Source organism: Lissotriton helveticus, chromosome 5_1, assembly GCF_964261635.1.
Source record: "Lissotriton helveticus chromosome 5_1, aLisHel1.1, whole genome shotgun sequence".
NCBI classification, from domain to species: Eukaryota; Metazoa; Chordata; class Amphibia; order Caudata; family Salamandridae; genus Lissotriton; species Lissotriton helveticus.
This window is the reverse complement of record NC_136065.1, coordinates 1,183,901,780-1,183,917,360: the sequence shown is the minus strand read 5'-3', so window position 1 is coordinate 1,183,917,360 and position 15,581 is coordinate 1,183,901,780. Positions and strand designations below refer to the sequence as shown.

Genomic DNA, 15,581 nt, shown 5'->3' with positions numbered 1-15,581 from the left:
TTGGTGGGGGGTAGGAGAGCGCGGATTGTAAAACAAGCGCTTGGCATCCCATTGATGTGGGGGGGGCGGGGCGGGAGCGCATTGCAAAACAAGCTCTTGGCATTGCTGTGGGGGGGGCGGGAGCGCATTGCTTTGAAGGCTGATGGCGGGGGAGCAGCTTGGGTGGCATTCCATTGAAGTCTGATGCGGGGCTGATGGGTTTGACGTGCACGCGCGTCTCATGAACTGCATGTAATCCGCGCTTGGTCAAGAGTTCGTTTCACCTACTATATACTCGCTATTAATCCCTGCAGGACATAATAGCGAGACCTAAAGACTCTCCCCGCCAATCTGGAATACTTGGTCAGCATTAATGTCACATTGTAATTTTGCATCTACTTTGCTGAGAGGAACGCCCTGTGGACTTTGTTCAGGCTCCTACCTGCTGCTGATTGACTTCGTGGGACCAGGAAACGCCCGACGCCTTGCCGGACCCGCTGCGCGGGTCCCGCTTCATCCCCGGTCACTGTGGGGCTCTTGGGACTGAACTGAACTGTGCATCCTTGCACCGGCAGGGCTGCGAGCAGCATAGCAGGCACTCAATTTCCCAGGAGTCCCTCCTCATAACACCTGAGGCCGCTCTCCCTGCCGGTCACGCCCCCCGCCCTGATTTAAACTGCCTTGTCCTCTTTGACTGAGGGATACTTTGCTGAGAGGAACGCCCTGTGGACTTTGTTCAGGCACCTACCTGCTGCTGATTGACTTCGTGGGACCAGGAAACGCCAGACGCCTTGCCGGACCCGCTGCGCGGGTCCCGCTTCGTCCCCTGTTACTGTGGGGCTCTTGGGACTGAACTGAACTGTGCATCCTTGCACCGGCAGGGCTGCGAGCAGCATAGCAGGGACTAAATTTCCCAGGAGTCCCTGCTCGTAACACCTGAGGCCGCTCTCCCTGCCGGTCACGCCCCACCGCCCTAGCTCTACTTATTTGCTTGGGGAGACCGCTGCGAGGTAGCGCGCGGGAGCGCCCGTGGCGAAGCGTCTGTGGCCGTCCGTGGTCGGGTTGGGACACACCCCCTTAGGCCATCGGACTTTGGTCACTGAACTGGTTATATTAATATTAATGCGCAGAGGGTTGCGGGACCACTCGTACTATTATATTTGTAGTTGGTGTGGGGGTTTGCAGAGTTTAATACATTTAGTATCTTGGTTGCATAGCCTGAGTTTTTCCTCAGCATGCCGCTGCGTTCGGGCAAGGATCGTTCTGTAGTGCTTCAGACTTCTAAGGGGGTGGTTTCAGGCCCTTTGGATGCATTTATAATCAAAGCTACGGGAATACTGGAGAAGGAGATAGCCTTTGCGGAGAAAAGGCTATCTTTAGATCTTATTAGTGGGAAACGCTCCTCCCTGGGGCATATTGCTACTGCGACCAGCCCCTTACCCACATTACCTCCTCCCCAAAATTCTAATTTGGTTCTTGTTTCAGCAGATATACACAGTGAAGCAGAAGGTCCTCCCCTATTGCATGGCACCACTGACACTAATGAAGCTGATATATCTGGGAGTGGGGGAGAAGATAGTGTGCTATCAGCTAGTCCGTCTTTAATAATTTCCTCCTCTGAAGAAGAGCCCTTAGTGACTAGTTGTCCCGGTAAGAGGAAGCTTAATAAGGGTAGACAGAAAGGGGGGTTGTCTAAGGTATCTAAAACAGCCTGTCCATCACTGCCTGCGGACAATACCTGTCTTTCAAGAGGCGACTCACTACACCTACAGCCCCCTAGTAGCCTTGATACCTCCCCTGTAATTCCCTCTGGTTCTCCCCACATTGGCTCGGTAAATAAGAGTGGTAGTGATTTCGACTTACTGGCGCGAATGGAAGTCCTATTTAAGACACTTCTGTTGCCAGTGCTAGAGAGAACCAGGCTTATGAACCTTAAAATAGTCTAGAGACTCTTATAACAGCTAATTCCTGCCTACTTAAAAAACTTGTCCATGAGCAGGCAGCACAGCTGGTTTCTTCTACTACTGGTAACTCTAAGTCCCAGGGAAATAACCCTTTAGCTACCAAGGCCCATACATCTGGTGGATCAACAAACATTTGCACTAACAGACCAGTTCCAAAGGCCAGGAATCTCAAATCGCTTAGTGTTCCCAATCCACCCACGACCCCGGTTGTTCAAACCTTGACACCCAAGAAGGCTAGAACTAAATCTAATGGCCCGCCACAGCCAAGCTCTTCTAAGCCTACGAATCATGCACAGGCTCAGATCATGGGGGCGGGCAAGCCTAAACCGCCCACCCATCCCACAGCGAGCACTAGCTTGGCTGCTGGGTGTGCCCATCTTCCTGGACAAGTTTCTAAGAGGGGACCTCCACCAGCGGACTTACCAATTGATGCCACGCCTTATACTATTGTCCTGACAAGTGTTGCTCCCCTTAGGGATGGCCAATCCGAACCGCATGGGGATCTCATGAATAAGGTAGCCTTTTGGCTAAATAAAAATTGTCCCCTCCCACCCAATTCCTCCACAAAGATCTTGACTGTTCGGAGAGTTGACTGGGTGGGATACTGTGCAAAGGATTTAGATGGTGATTGTAGCCTTATAAATTTTCGGATCCTTGGGTGGTTGAACATATACGTAGGGAGGCTAGGTATGGAAAGCTGGGGGACGTACAATCTTTAAGTTTGAATTATTTCTATCCTAAAAGACATGGCGTCCCTCCCCCTAATAGTCTTCCGTTATTTAGATCGGTAGGGAGGAACCAGGCAGTGAGGTTCCCCAATCCCCCCTTCTATCCCTGCCTATCGAATCGGTTTGAATCCTTGTCTGGGTTGGAATGTATTGATTGACTGGGGCAGGATATCATGGGAGAAGGTACCAGTAGAGACCCCAAAGGTATTAGCCAGTTACCACTCATTTCAGAACAGAGTACTCTGGAGGATGAAAAATGGAAAAAAGGTGGAGACTTTAGCCCTGAAGCTTCCACCCCGAGATTTAGTTCTCCGTCCAGGACGAATGTTGTCATGGTGGAGGACGTGAGTACATCAGAGGCTAATTTAATTCGTAGCCAAGTGGGGTCGCTTAAAGTAGTCTCCTGGAATATAGCAGGGTTAAGGGGTCGTATTGATAATGATGATTGGGCAGACTTCATCGACACCTTTGACATTGTTATTCTACAGGAGAGCTGGGCAACCGCCCCGATTCATAGAGCAGGGTATCTTAATTTCTTTAAGCCTGCCATCCAGGGCCCCAAGGGTAGAGCCTCTGGAGGATTGGTGGTGTGGATTAGACAGTCTATGGGGTATAGTTTATCGGAAATTGTGGTAGGCAACCCGGACCTTCTGGGTATTAAGCTCAGCAGGGGTAATGAACAGGGCATTGTAATAATAAGATACTTCCCCTACTACAGAAGAATGGGAAGTGAAGCTGAGGGAATCCGACGGTCCCCTCTCCACTGACCCTAACACCGCCGATAGGGAGTTCAACAGCTGGCTCACCAACCCCCTAGACAGCCTCGTCCCACTAACATGCGCCCTCAAGCATGTAAAAAGGATTAACCATGCCCCTTGGTACACTCCGGCCCTGAACATCCTCAGGAAGGAGTGCAAAAAGACGGAGCGGACTTGGAGAAAAAATAAAACGGCGACGAACAAAAACGCCTACCAAACAGCCATGAAGGCATACAAACAAGCCCTCCACAGCGCAAAAAGCTCCTTCTTTGAGGAAAAAATAAAGAACTCCGCGTGCTCTGCGAAGGAGACTTTTTCCATCCTTAAAGAGCTTCTCCATGTCCCAGCGCCCCCGCAGATATCCCTGGACCCCAAAGCAGCCGAGGAGAAATGCGCCAACTTGGCTAATTTCTTTGATAATAAAATAAAGAAAATCCTTTCCTCCCTACCTGCCACCAATCAGGCCACCCCCGGATCAGCAAAGGAATGTACCCTCACGTCAAAAAATCCCACTGATTCCTCCGAACTCCCCAGTTTAGCCTCATTCGGACCATTCACGGAAGAAGAAGTGGCAACCACCCTGGCAGCCACGAAAAGTGGCGCTCCCAGTGACCCAGTGCCCGTTCGGTTTACAAAAAACAGCGCCCGGACTATTGTAGCTAGACTCACGGCCCTAATTAACACCTCGTTTACCCAAGGAGAAGTCCCTCAAAGCTGGAAGGAGGCCGTGGTCAAAGGTGTATTGAAGAAGCCATCACTAGACCCCACGGACTTGTCCAACTACAGACCCATCTCGCTCCTCCCCTGGATAGGGAAGGTCGCAGAGAAACTTGGAAATAAACAGCTGTCCCACTTCTTGGAGGCAAACCTTCTCTTAAAAAACTCCCAAACCGGCTTTAGACCAGGTCAGGGGACAGACACTGCCCTCCTAGCGGCCGTAGAAAAAGCGAGGGAAATTATTGACACAGGAGGATCAGTGGCAGTGGTCCTCCTGGACCTCAGCGCGGCATTCGACACTGTCAACCATCAGGTCCTAGCCCAGCGCCTAGACAACACAGGCATACAAGACAGTGCGCTGAGATGGCTTACATCCTTCCTCTCCCAACGCTCCTTCCAAGTTTGGGAAGGAGAAAGCCGCTCCCTCCGAATCCCCCTCCGGTGTGGAGTGCCACAGGGCTCTTCACTGAGCCCTACGCTTTTCAACGTGTATATGGCCCCACTGGAGGAGCTGGTCGCCCCATTCGGAGTCACGATCGTCAGCTACGCTGACGACACCCAGTTGGTGGTGACTCTCTCACACCCCAAGCTAAAACCCTCCAACCTGCGTGACTGTCTTTCCACCGTCCACCAATGGATGAGCGACTCTGACTTAAAGCTCAACGGGTCAAAAACAGAGATCCTGCTCCTCGGCCACAAAACCTTGAGTCTCCCACCTGACATCTGGCCCGCCTGTATGGGTGACCCCCCCTCCCCCAAAACAGAGGTCAAGAGTCTGGGAGTGTGGCTGGAGACAGACCTCACCTTCAGGACTCAGGCGAGGAAAACTGCCGGCATCTGCTACGGGCTTTTGAGATCATGCAGAAAGATACTTCCCCTACTACCATTCCAGTCTCGTCTCCTGCTAATTCAAGGTCTAGTGTTAGCAAGGCTAGACTACAGCAACGCTATTTACCTCGGTGCGCCGGAAGCCACCTACCAGATCTTACAAAAAACCCAAAATGCCGCAGCCCGCCTGCTCACAAACACCCCATCAAGAACATCGGCCAAACCAGCGTTGAGAAAACTTCATTGGCTCCCCGTGAGGGAAAGAGTCGCATTCAAGGCCCTCTGCCTAGCCCACAAGACACTGCATAACGCTGGCCCCCCCATTCTGAGCACGTGGATCACCCCTTACAGACCACCGAGAGCGCTCCGGTCTGAACAGGGAAACCTTATCGTTGTCCCTAGGGTGAAGAAAGCCCGCTTTGGCGGTCGCAGATTCTCGGTAAACACGGCCAGAAAATGGGACGCTCTTCCCCCGAACCTTAGAGCGGAACCTAACCTCCTAAGATTTAGGAAGTCCCTCAAAACCCTCCTTTTTCCTTGATCTACTTGAAGTTTCCCTTGCCCCCCCCTGTAGGAGTACGAGGTTTCAGCGCTGGGATACTCGAGGGTGACTACGCGCTCTATAAAAACCTAAATAATAATAATAATAATAAACATCTACGCTAGAGGACGCCCAGGTGGTCGTAAGCAGACATTTATGGAGGACCTTGATTTGCTTTTGAGGGAAATAGGTAGTGATAATTTTATTCTTGTTGCGGGAGACCTAAACTGTTCATTTGAACCCATACACAGTGTGGGCGAGGATTTGGGGGCAGATGAAGACGCTGTTTGGGATATCCCGCCTCTTTCACTAAGTAGGGGTGTTAAGGGTACAGAGGCGGCACTCCTTTGGTTAGGCCTTTGTTTGGAGTGGGGTTTGCGTGCAGTGAATGGGCGCACGTCTTCTGATAAGATAGGCCACCCGACTTTTAATAATGGGATCAGTACGAGTCGCATTGACTATATTTTAGTTAAAATAGAATTCTGGTCCCTTGTTATTGACATGGAGGTTGTGGCACGTCCAGAGAGTGACCACAATCCACTTTCGTTAGGTCTTAAGCTTCCAGGTGATGGAGGTGGGCCTTCTATTAAAGCTTGTCTAACGTCAGAGGTTATTTTGTCCAATGACAGAAGACGGGTAAAATGGTCCAGGGTTATAACAGATCCTTCCACAATTAAAGATATAGAGGAAGAAGTAATGAAAACAATGAATGCTATGGAATCTTTTACATCTTCCTTGGGGGTTACTTCCCAGATAAGTGACCTGCATGACCGGTGCTTTGCGAAATTGAAAATGTTGCTTACGCAACCACCGACATTAAGGAAAGACCAGGTACGGAAAAAGTGGTATAACAAGAGTTTTAGGTTAGCACACAGTAGACTAATCTTAGCGGTCAAATCTAGGGTCATTACCGATATTAGAACAGCTCGGATATTATATAAAAAAGCACTGTGGGTCGCGAAGAAGGAGTGGGATGACCTTCACTGGTCAGAGCTCCTTTCGGCGTGTCAATCATCTAACCAAACTAAGTTTTGGGAAACCGTTAAGTGGGGCAGGAATCCGGACTCCGAAACTCCTGTTAATCATGTCTCTGCGGAAGATTGGGTGGCTTTTTACTCTTCGCAGTTTAGAGCCTTGAACGCAGGCCACGACATCCAGCAGGAGTTGGAAGTGGTTTTGCCTTCTAACCCTAGGGTCGTGCTTGCTTTTTCTACCTCTGATACGGAGCATGCACTTGGTGCAGTACAGTCAGGGAAAGCACCTGGGTTGGATGCAATACCTGCAGACCTTTTTAAATCGAATCTTGATATTTGGGTTCCTTATATAACCATGCTTGTCAACGCCATCGCTGCAGGGGCAAGTATCCCGGACTCCTGGAAAGGGGCGGAGATTCTACCAGTTTTTAAAAAAGGGGACCGCTCAGCCCCGGGAAATTACCGTCCCATTAGTTTGATAGATTCTCTTCAAAAAATAGCTGCTAGGATGGTACTTGCAAGAATCCAGGGGTCGATGGAGCAGGAAAATATATTGTCCCCAATGCAAGCTGGATTTAGATTAGGCACCAGCGCCATAGATCAGGTCTTTAGACTTACCATGTTGTATTGGAAGGTGGTTCAGTTGGGTGGAGGTGCTATTTACGCCGCTTTTGTGGACCTTAAGTCGGCTTTCGACTTGGTACCAAGAGGGAAATTGTGGGAATCCCTTAGACTTATGGGTTTGCCATCTGAACTCCTGGATATAGTAATTAGACTCCATGAGGATAACTTCGCCACGGTGAGATGGGGCAAACAAGGTCAGGTGACAGATAGCTTTCCAGTTACACGTGGGGTGCGTCAGGGATGCGTGTTGGCACCCACTCTATTCCTTTTGTTCATCAATCACGTAGTTAAATTCTTTTCAGACACCCCGACAGACTCACCATCTTTGGGCGGGTCTAAGTACCAGATGTTGATCTTTGCAGACGATACCCTGCTCCTCTCTAAAACTCGAGGGGGGTTGCAAATAGCCCTCAACAGGTTTGCTGAGTTTTGTAGGGCTAATGATCTACAGATCAACATAGACAAAACCAAATTTATGGTTTTCAGTAACAAAAGCCCCATTACTAGTGCTGTTAGTTTGAATGGTGTCTTGATTGAACAAGTGAATGTAATGACTTACTTGGGTGTGACCCTGGATTACCGCCTAAGCTGGAAACCCCAGATTGAGGCATTATATCTTAAATTTGTACGCCTCTCGGGTTGTTTACATCAGGAGCAAAAGAAGTCCTTGACCAAACGTATTGCCCCAGTGTTAAAAACATTTTAAGCCAAGATAAATGCAGCCACTTTGTATGGCGCTGATGTTTGGGGTTTCAAAGACTTATCTCCCTTGGTTAAAGCACAAAACAAATTTTTGCGTAATTTGGTAGGTCTCCCCCAATCTACACCTATCAAACCGCTGTTAGACTTGGGTTGTAAACCCTTCGATGAATTTGCCCGTTTTCGTTTGGTGGCTCTGTGGCGACGACTCTGGACTACACCGGAGCTTAGCCTTTTTGCCAAGGAACTGGATGAGGTTAAATCATTGTGGGGCGCTTCTAGAATTCCATGGCTAAGGGAAGTGAAACAAGTGTTGGAAGAGATGGGACTCAATCAGCTCTGGACCAATCCGGGGGGTTCTACCTTCCCCTCCAAATCGGATTTTAAAGACCTATATTGGGCTTCAGTAAAGCTTTCTGCAGTTGTCCAGTCGGACGCTACCAGTTTAACAGGCCTTTTTTTGGTTCACAAATTGACCCAATCCTTAGAGCCATACTGGGATGTGATTGTTAAAACCCTTGACCGGAAACTATACCATCAGTTCCGAGTCGGGTCTCTCCCAGTTAATTCCTTTACTATGAAGTGGGCTGCAAATTCAAATCCAATTAACACCTATCCCTGGTGCCCTGATCATCTGGAGAGCATGGGACATTTCTTCTTTGCCTGCCCAGCCTATCGTGCTCCACGCTTAAAATGGCTCAAACCCTTATGCAGTAGACTGGAAATCATAGGGAGTTCTGAAGCCATGAAGATATTTCGTACTAACATGTCTGAGTTGGTTGTGGTTGGTGTGGCTAAGTACCTAGGTTGGGCATGGATTATTCGTACCAGGAACCCTAACATTTTTTAATGGTCTTAATACCAATAATGTTTTAATATTAACAATGTCTGCTGGCATCTTAAATGTAAGTCTTTATTATCAATTTGTTTAATAACTTTTTAAATGATAACTTTTTAAATGATGATTGTTATTCTGGCTTTTTATAATACTCGTGTGTTTTGTATACTTGTCTTTTATGAATTGATATTCGAAATAAAGACTTTCTGCACTCAAATTTTGCATCTACAAAGGTAAAGACAGAACTGGCAATGGCAGCGAGGTACTCGTAAAACTAGGAATTGATAAGAGTGCATATGCGCCTAAAAGATACGAGAGAAGGTCGTGGGACGATGTACAGGAATCCATACAAAAGGGGTCTCAACTATAATTTGGAACAAGAAAAACATAGTGTGCCTCTTTCTGAAACGAGATGGAGAGTTAACTTTTATTCCCGTGGCGAAGTAACAGGAGAGAGCAGTAGGAAACGGGAGCCTGTAGTGTACAGTATTCAGTCCTGCCAAGCGTCACGCAACAGGTGTGACGCTCACGCATTTCGGTGCGGTGATCCGCATCACCGCACTGAAATGCGTTGTCACGCATTTTGCCACCTGTCAGGCGCACCACCAGCTGTGCCTGTGTCCGGGCTCCGAGCGAGGTGCTGCTTTGCTGAGCCGAGTCCCTAAATAGATAGCCAGACTGCTCTCATCTCTTTGTAGTGCTGAGAGCGCTACAATGTATCTCTGCTGCACTCTGCCCCGGGCCTGTGTTGCCCTGGAAACAGTCGACACTGCAGCTGTCAATCACCGTGGCACCATGGGGGCCGGGATTAAAATCCGGATGTGCCGGCTGTAGAGTGCCGTCACGTCCGGAGGAACTAGAAAGTAAGCAGACGCGGCGGGGGAATCAGAGAGTGGAGGCATGACGAGACTCGAGTCTCTCTCATGCCAGGGCCGCAAAATTGTGCCCGCTTTTCTAAAATATGTTACTCAAGCCTATACAAAGGTGAGGGTTTTATTGGTGCGATTAACGGTGAGACACATTATTTTTCTAAAAGTCGTTTTTCTGCACTCTGCAGATAGAATGAATGCACGAGATTAATTTTGCAGAATAAAAGCTCAGCACAAACGTCTAATTTGCTGATGTTTCAACTGCATGACCACTTCATTTTTCCCAAAACACACCAGAACATGTTCTCTTCCGAGTACAATAGGTCATTCCACTCCGCGGGCCGGGCCTCCATTTATTTAAAAAACAGCCCGCAGTCCGCACGCATTTAGAGACGATGCCGTGCCGTTAATATTACAGTGTCTGTTTTCGCTCACCCATGCAGTGAGCTTGGCTCTTTGACCTACTGTCTCCCAGGATTGGGGTCTGGGAGGAAGAGATGTAAGGGAACAGGTTTACTCATTTATATACTGCATCACTTAATTACGCAAAATGCACCAACTCTGAGAGTCAACTGCTCGAGTGAACTTTCAAAAGTAGCATTTTATAGAACTCGACCATGTCAAAAACTCAAAGGAACATACTTGTTACAGGATTTAGATATTAAACATATTCATTTAGGGATAAGTTACAGAAACCCGGCACTGAAGCAATAACAGGGCAAATTATTTGGACCAATGTCTACTGAGTTGTGAGTCTGACTTAGAAGTGGGCTAACAGTGTTTATTCCAGTTCAGGTTTGAAAAGATTTTTGCCAAAATGATTGTCCAACCATTGGTGATTTATTACTTTAAAATAAATCCTTTTATCGAATCGGAAACATTTTAGGAAAGAACTGCTGGTCTATAAACAATAATATAACAAAATATTGTACACCACTTTTGCTGCTGATGTAACAACACTTCCGATAAACTGCTTCTGCATCAAATAGAGTTTCATCTTTCATATTTAAGCAGCGGAGAAAAAATATTTTCTGAATTTTTTATTATACATGCAAAGCACACCTAGTGTACCATCAGTTTGTGTCACGTTGTCTCTGTTGCAGACAGTGTTTCCTCTAATACACACTACACAAGAAGAACACATTGTCTAAATGCATTTCCTCTGTCTTTTTAGCTCCAGAGCAAAGTTTCTGCATTAGAATAAATACAGGTAGAGGTGAAGGATCAAACAATGGTCAGCTGGGAATCAAATGTCACCCTCATAAAGTCTAGCCTAGGTACAATAAAACCTGTTAACACAATCTATTTAAGAGAGGGCATTTGCGATATTTGTGAAAAGTGTAACTGGCATCCAAAAATATAACAAAAGATTTCGTCTAGGGCATGACACCCAGGCTAATCTAAAGATCCAGCACAGCACTGGGAATTATAACCCAGAGATTCCTGCACAAATTTACAGTGGTTGAACGATGCAGTGGAAGAATAGACTCATCATGCTATGGTGTGTATTCAGTCATGCCAAGTATTACGCATCGGTCGTTAGACTAACGCATTTCAGTGTGGTGCTCCGCATCAGTGAACTGAAATACATTGTCATACATTATTGGCATAGCACTTCAGCTGTCTTGCGGTTAGCGCTGCCTTTAACTAAAGGTAAGGTGGCTGGAAGCGCGCAGTGGCGTGCACGCGCTGCTCCCGCAGGCTTGGGGGTGGGCTGGCTGAGCTACAATGTACAAATATTGAAGGAGATTGCCACAGGCAGGGCTTTGACTGAAGTCACATGGTGAGGTAGTGCCCAATGGCTACGACATCATCAGCCTACTCAGTAGGTTCATGGTACAGAGTCAGACTTTAGGTGCAGCGCGGCGCTGCTGCAACGTCAAGATTTGCTAGTACTGCGGGAGACGGCTGCTGCAGTTTGTGAGAGGTTGCAATAAAATTAAAATCTTAATCAAGATTTTCATCACCCCACCGAGATTGGGCGAATTGCAGAGTGAGTGACATTGCAGGCCAGCAATGGACTGGACTCTGAGAAGGCAGGCGGCCGGGCCGGCTAGCCGTTCTGCCGTAATTAACCCATCGCTGCGGCCTTGCAAGCTGAAGTATGTCAGACAAACATTAAACTAGAGTTGTAATTTCTTCGCGGCTTCCAAAGGCTCTCTTATCAGAAAGCTAAGCCTTTGACACCAATTAATCATAATGCCATAAGTAGGAATAACAAGTGGAGCGTGAGAGAGAATGGTGCTCCTTACAGAACATACACAAGAAGACCATGAATCCAGTCTAAGTTCCACTAAAAGAAGTTCAGTAGCCTCCGTAGCGACTTAATGAATAGTGCTGATGGTATTATTGCTCTATATTTTAGGCACATAATAAGAAAGGCCTTTGGTGCCTCGGTGGGCTTTGAAATATCACACATAAGAAATATAAAAATCTTGGCATCAATGCTGCAGGTACATGCGCACACGATTTAAAGCTTTTGTTGGCGAATGCAGCCGGCTTTCTGGTGGCCGCGTTTAGTTTATATCTTGGGGGTAATTTAAAACGAATGGGTCTCTTCTGACAGTCATACTAGCTGTCGGCTTTGCCCCGAGATTACTGCACGGCTCCACCCTCACCTTGGGGATAATGTAAAATGGTGCCTGTCCTTGTGTATCTGTTCATGTTGGGGCTTCCTCACATCCTGTTAGGCTGGGTGCTATGGTGACAGAGAGAGGCCCTGGAGTCCTGATGCCATGCTCTTCTGATAGATTGTATGAGATGGTTCTACGTTGCCAGAGCTGCACCCTGTTTATTGTGGTGCAGTTTCTATGCCCTGCAGGTGTGCGACTACTAAGGATGGCAGGCCTGGAAATGGTCTGTTGTCCTATGTGGAAGGCAGCGACACGCACAGCAGATGACCATTCCTACAATGAGAGCCTATATTGTGCCATGACATGACTGAGTGTCCTTCCATTTCTGGTGCTTTGCAGCTTTGCACCATTTCTGGTGTTTTAAGATCTTAGAGTTTCTTGTTGCTCAAATGGGTGTTATTTTTTATATCTATCGTCTTTATTGCTTGATTTTGCTCGCAAGAAAGTGTCACTCATAGTCATTGAAATGTCACTCATAATTACACTGAAATTATGAAAATGTCACACATGGCAATCTGAAACCTTGGCAGCTATGAGTATTGCAAGTCAGGGCACAAGTCCTAAAAAAAGAAGTGGGGGGACGCTGTCACCGGAAGTGACGTCACGACAGGAAGTGACGTCACGAAAGGTGGCTTGCACCATCGGGCTCATTGCCTCCCCTCGCTCACCCCTTAGATGCGATTGCATCTGAGAAGTCAGCGCGTGAACAGCGTGCTGTGGGCTCCGAGCTCCTCGTTCCAGAGAGGCCAAAGAGAGAAGTCCAGCTGTTTGGCAGGGGGGACGGCGTCCACCCGGTAAAATAAGTGGGGGGACGCAGTCCACCCGCGTGGTACCCCGACTCGAGCCCTGTTGCAAGTCAAATGTGCACGTTCGCCGACCCTCTCTTCCAAACCGGGACATTTATTATATTTTAATTAAAACGAGAGGGTCCGAGGAAAACTCTAATCGCCGAATCCTTGCAAAAACTTCACGGACGGCGTAGCTGAGCCCTCACTCTACAATTACGTGGTTACTTACCCACAGGACCCTCTTCCTTACTCGACTAACATGCAATCTTGAATGGCCGATTCCTTGCAACCAGTGAAAACGTATTTTCAGAAAACGTTTCGACGCACACGATCCCCTTTGTCATCACCCCGTGTCCACCCTCGTTGCTCTCCCATATCCTTCAGTGACAGCTGGCTTGACCACTCTTTAACCCTCGCCTGAACACGAGTCCGCTCTGCTTCTCCCTGTCTCAAAACCTTCCAAATTCTCCATCTACTATGACCCCCTCGCGATCCTTTCTCAGAAACTAAATGGCCAGTGGCGTGAGACAGCTCTTTCACGCCATTAAGAAAACTTAAGGAGTAGCTTACCTGGAAGGTATAAGGATAACAGCAATCAACCTCCGTAGGAAGGAATACACGCTTTCAGGAATACCCGCGTAACACTATAAGATTTGATGATTGGTTCCGGAGCGGCAAAGCTGATTGGCTGCTTAAGCTCAATAGCGAAGAACGTGACTGGCAGAGATCGCGCAAAACAACCGCCATCTTTCAATGGTCAAATGCTAGTACGTTTAAGGTAAAACGAGGAATCACAAATTATTTTTTTCTTTTATTTTAAGTGGTGACCTTTTATGCAATATTAATATACAGGATAAAACATGATGGAAAAAAGCATAGCAGTCGTACATGCCAACATTTGGAATACCAATTTAGAAGTAGCAAAAAAAGTGCCGACTCTTTCCTCTCAGCCCAACAAAAGTTATTATAATTAATTCATTTTAATTATCGAGGATTTAAGGGTGACAAAAATAAACAAATGCGTAGAAGCAAGCATTATTGCCGATACCGCAAGTCTCATGGAGAGTGAGAGATTAATGTGAAAGTGAGCTATTGGCGTTGCATTATTATTTGCAACGCCATTACTCAAACTTTTCAAACTCAACTTATTTTTACTATTTTTATGCCTTTTTTCTCTCCATCCAGCGGCTGTACTTCTGAAAAAGAAGACATTTGCAGGCAAAGTGTTTCTTAGTGTTGTTCTTCCGAGAGAACCAGAGAGAGTACACAGCCATGGTTTCAGTGTTTCCATTCTGTTCAATGCAATGCTGCTTTTCAAACAGTGAGTATAGGATTACAAGTCCCATAATGCAAAGGCAGAATGAGTGTATGAGCTCCCAAAGCATGGCTTGAGACAACGCATGTCCAACCTGTTGGTGAGCCGTCTCTAACCTGTTGGTGAGCCGAGGGTTGTGCTTTTGTTATAGTTAGCCTTTGTGACTTCCCTGCTGCTCAGCTGGTGTGGGTCTTGGAATGCCTGATGTCATCATAGAATCTTGGGTGCATTGCTTGAGTGTGGAGTGGCAGTTGATGGCAGGCAGGCTGAGCGGCAGGGAGGCTGGTCCTGGTGGGGCTTTAGTCATCTTTACTTATTTACTTGAAACCTAACTTGGACCTAAGCTTTATTAAATCCAGCGTGTTACATATACCTGGCTCAAGGACGTCTTAAAGTACAACATTTTTGGCGACAATTGAAAAGACTATACAACATAATTTCAGGGCTCCTTCGCCCCAAAGAACCGTGGCGACAGCCTCTTCTTAGAATGCAGTTGCAACCTTTTATTTAAATGTTTAGTTCTTTATCCTCTTTGTATTCCTTCTATTTCTTAAATGTTCCGTTTTAGTTCTTTTCACTTTTTTTATCCTTCTCGACTTCATGCAAGGTAAAATGCCATATTTTCAAAGTTTCTTATATCCAAGCGGGCTGTTCATGCCCCTCTTCATGAATACGAACAAAAGACACAATCCTTCACTTCTGTCATATAGCAGTTTATTCATAGCCCAATGCATTTCGGACCACCCTGGGTCCTTCGTCAGGGGAAACTGGAAATAACATAAAACAAGCATTTACTGTAAATTCTTGACATAACATTTTCAACACTGTTTAAACAAAGTCATGTAGCTAGCATTCATTTTAGGCTTAGTCATGATCGTTCAGAAGTATGCACATTTGCGTAACCGTTGCACCCTCCCTTCTTTTTGTTTCCATTCCATTACTCCAACCCATACTTCGCCTCCCTCCCCTCTTCTGTTATGTCAAGAATTTACAGTAAATGCTTGTTTTATGTTATTTCCAGTTTCCCCTGACGAAGGACCCAGGGTGGTCCGAAATGCATTGGGCTATGAATAAACTGCTATATGACAGAAGTGAAGGATTGTGTCTTTTGTTCGTATTCATGAAGAGGGGCATGAACAGCCCGCTTGGATATAAGAAACTTTGAAAATATGGCATTTTACCTTGCATGAAGTCGAGAAGGATAAAAAAAGTGAAAAGAACTAAAACGGAACATTTAAGAAATAGAAGGAATACAAAGAGGATAAAGAACTAAACATTTAAATAAAAGGTTGCAACTGCATTCTAAGAAGAGGCTGTCGCCACGGT

At 46.8% G+C, this 15,581-nt stretch overlaps 1 protein-coding gene across 1 annotated transcript in view; it reads right to left on the bottom strand.

Annotated features, from left to right (window-relative positions):
- Nucleotides 1–13,648, bottom strand: part of LOC144755202 (zinc finger BED domain-containing protein 6-like) — a 142,702-nt gene extending 129,054 nt beyond the window's left edge. Inside the window, exon 1 of the mRNA XM_078643892.1 lies at nucleotides 13,511–13,648. The gene's annotated coding sequence lies outside the window, so the exon portion shown is untranslated. The remainder of the gene's footprint in view (nucleotides 1–13,510) is intronic.
- Between the last annotated feature and the right edge of the window lie 1,933 nt (nucleotides 13,649–15,581).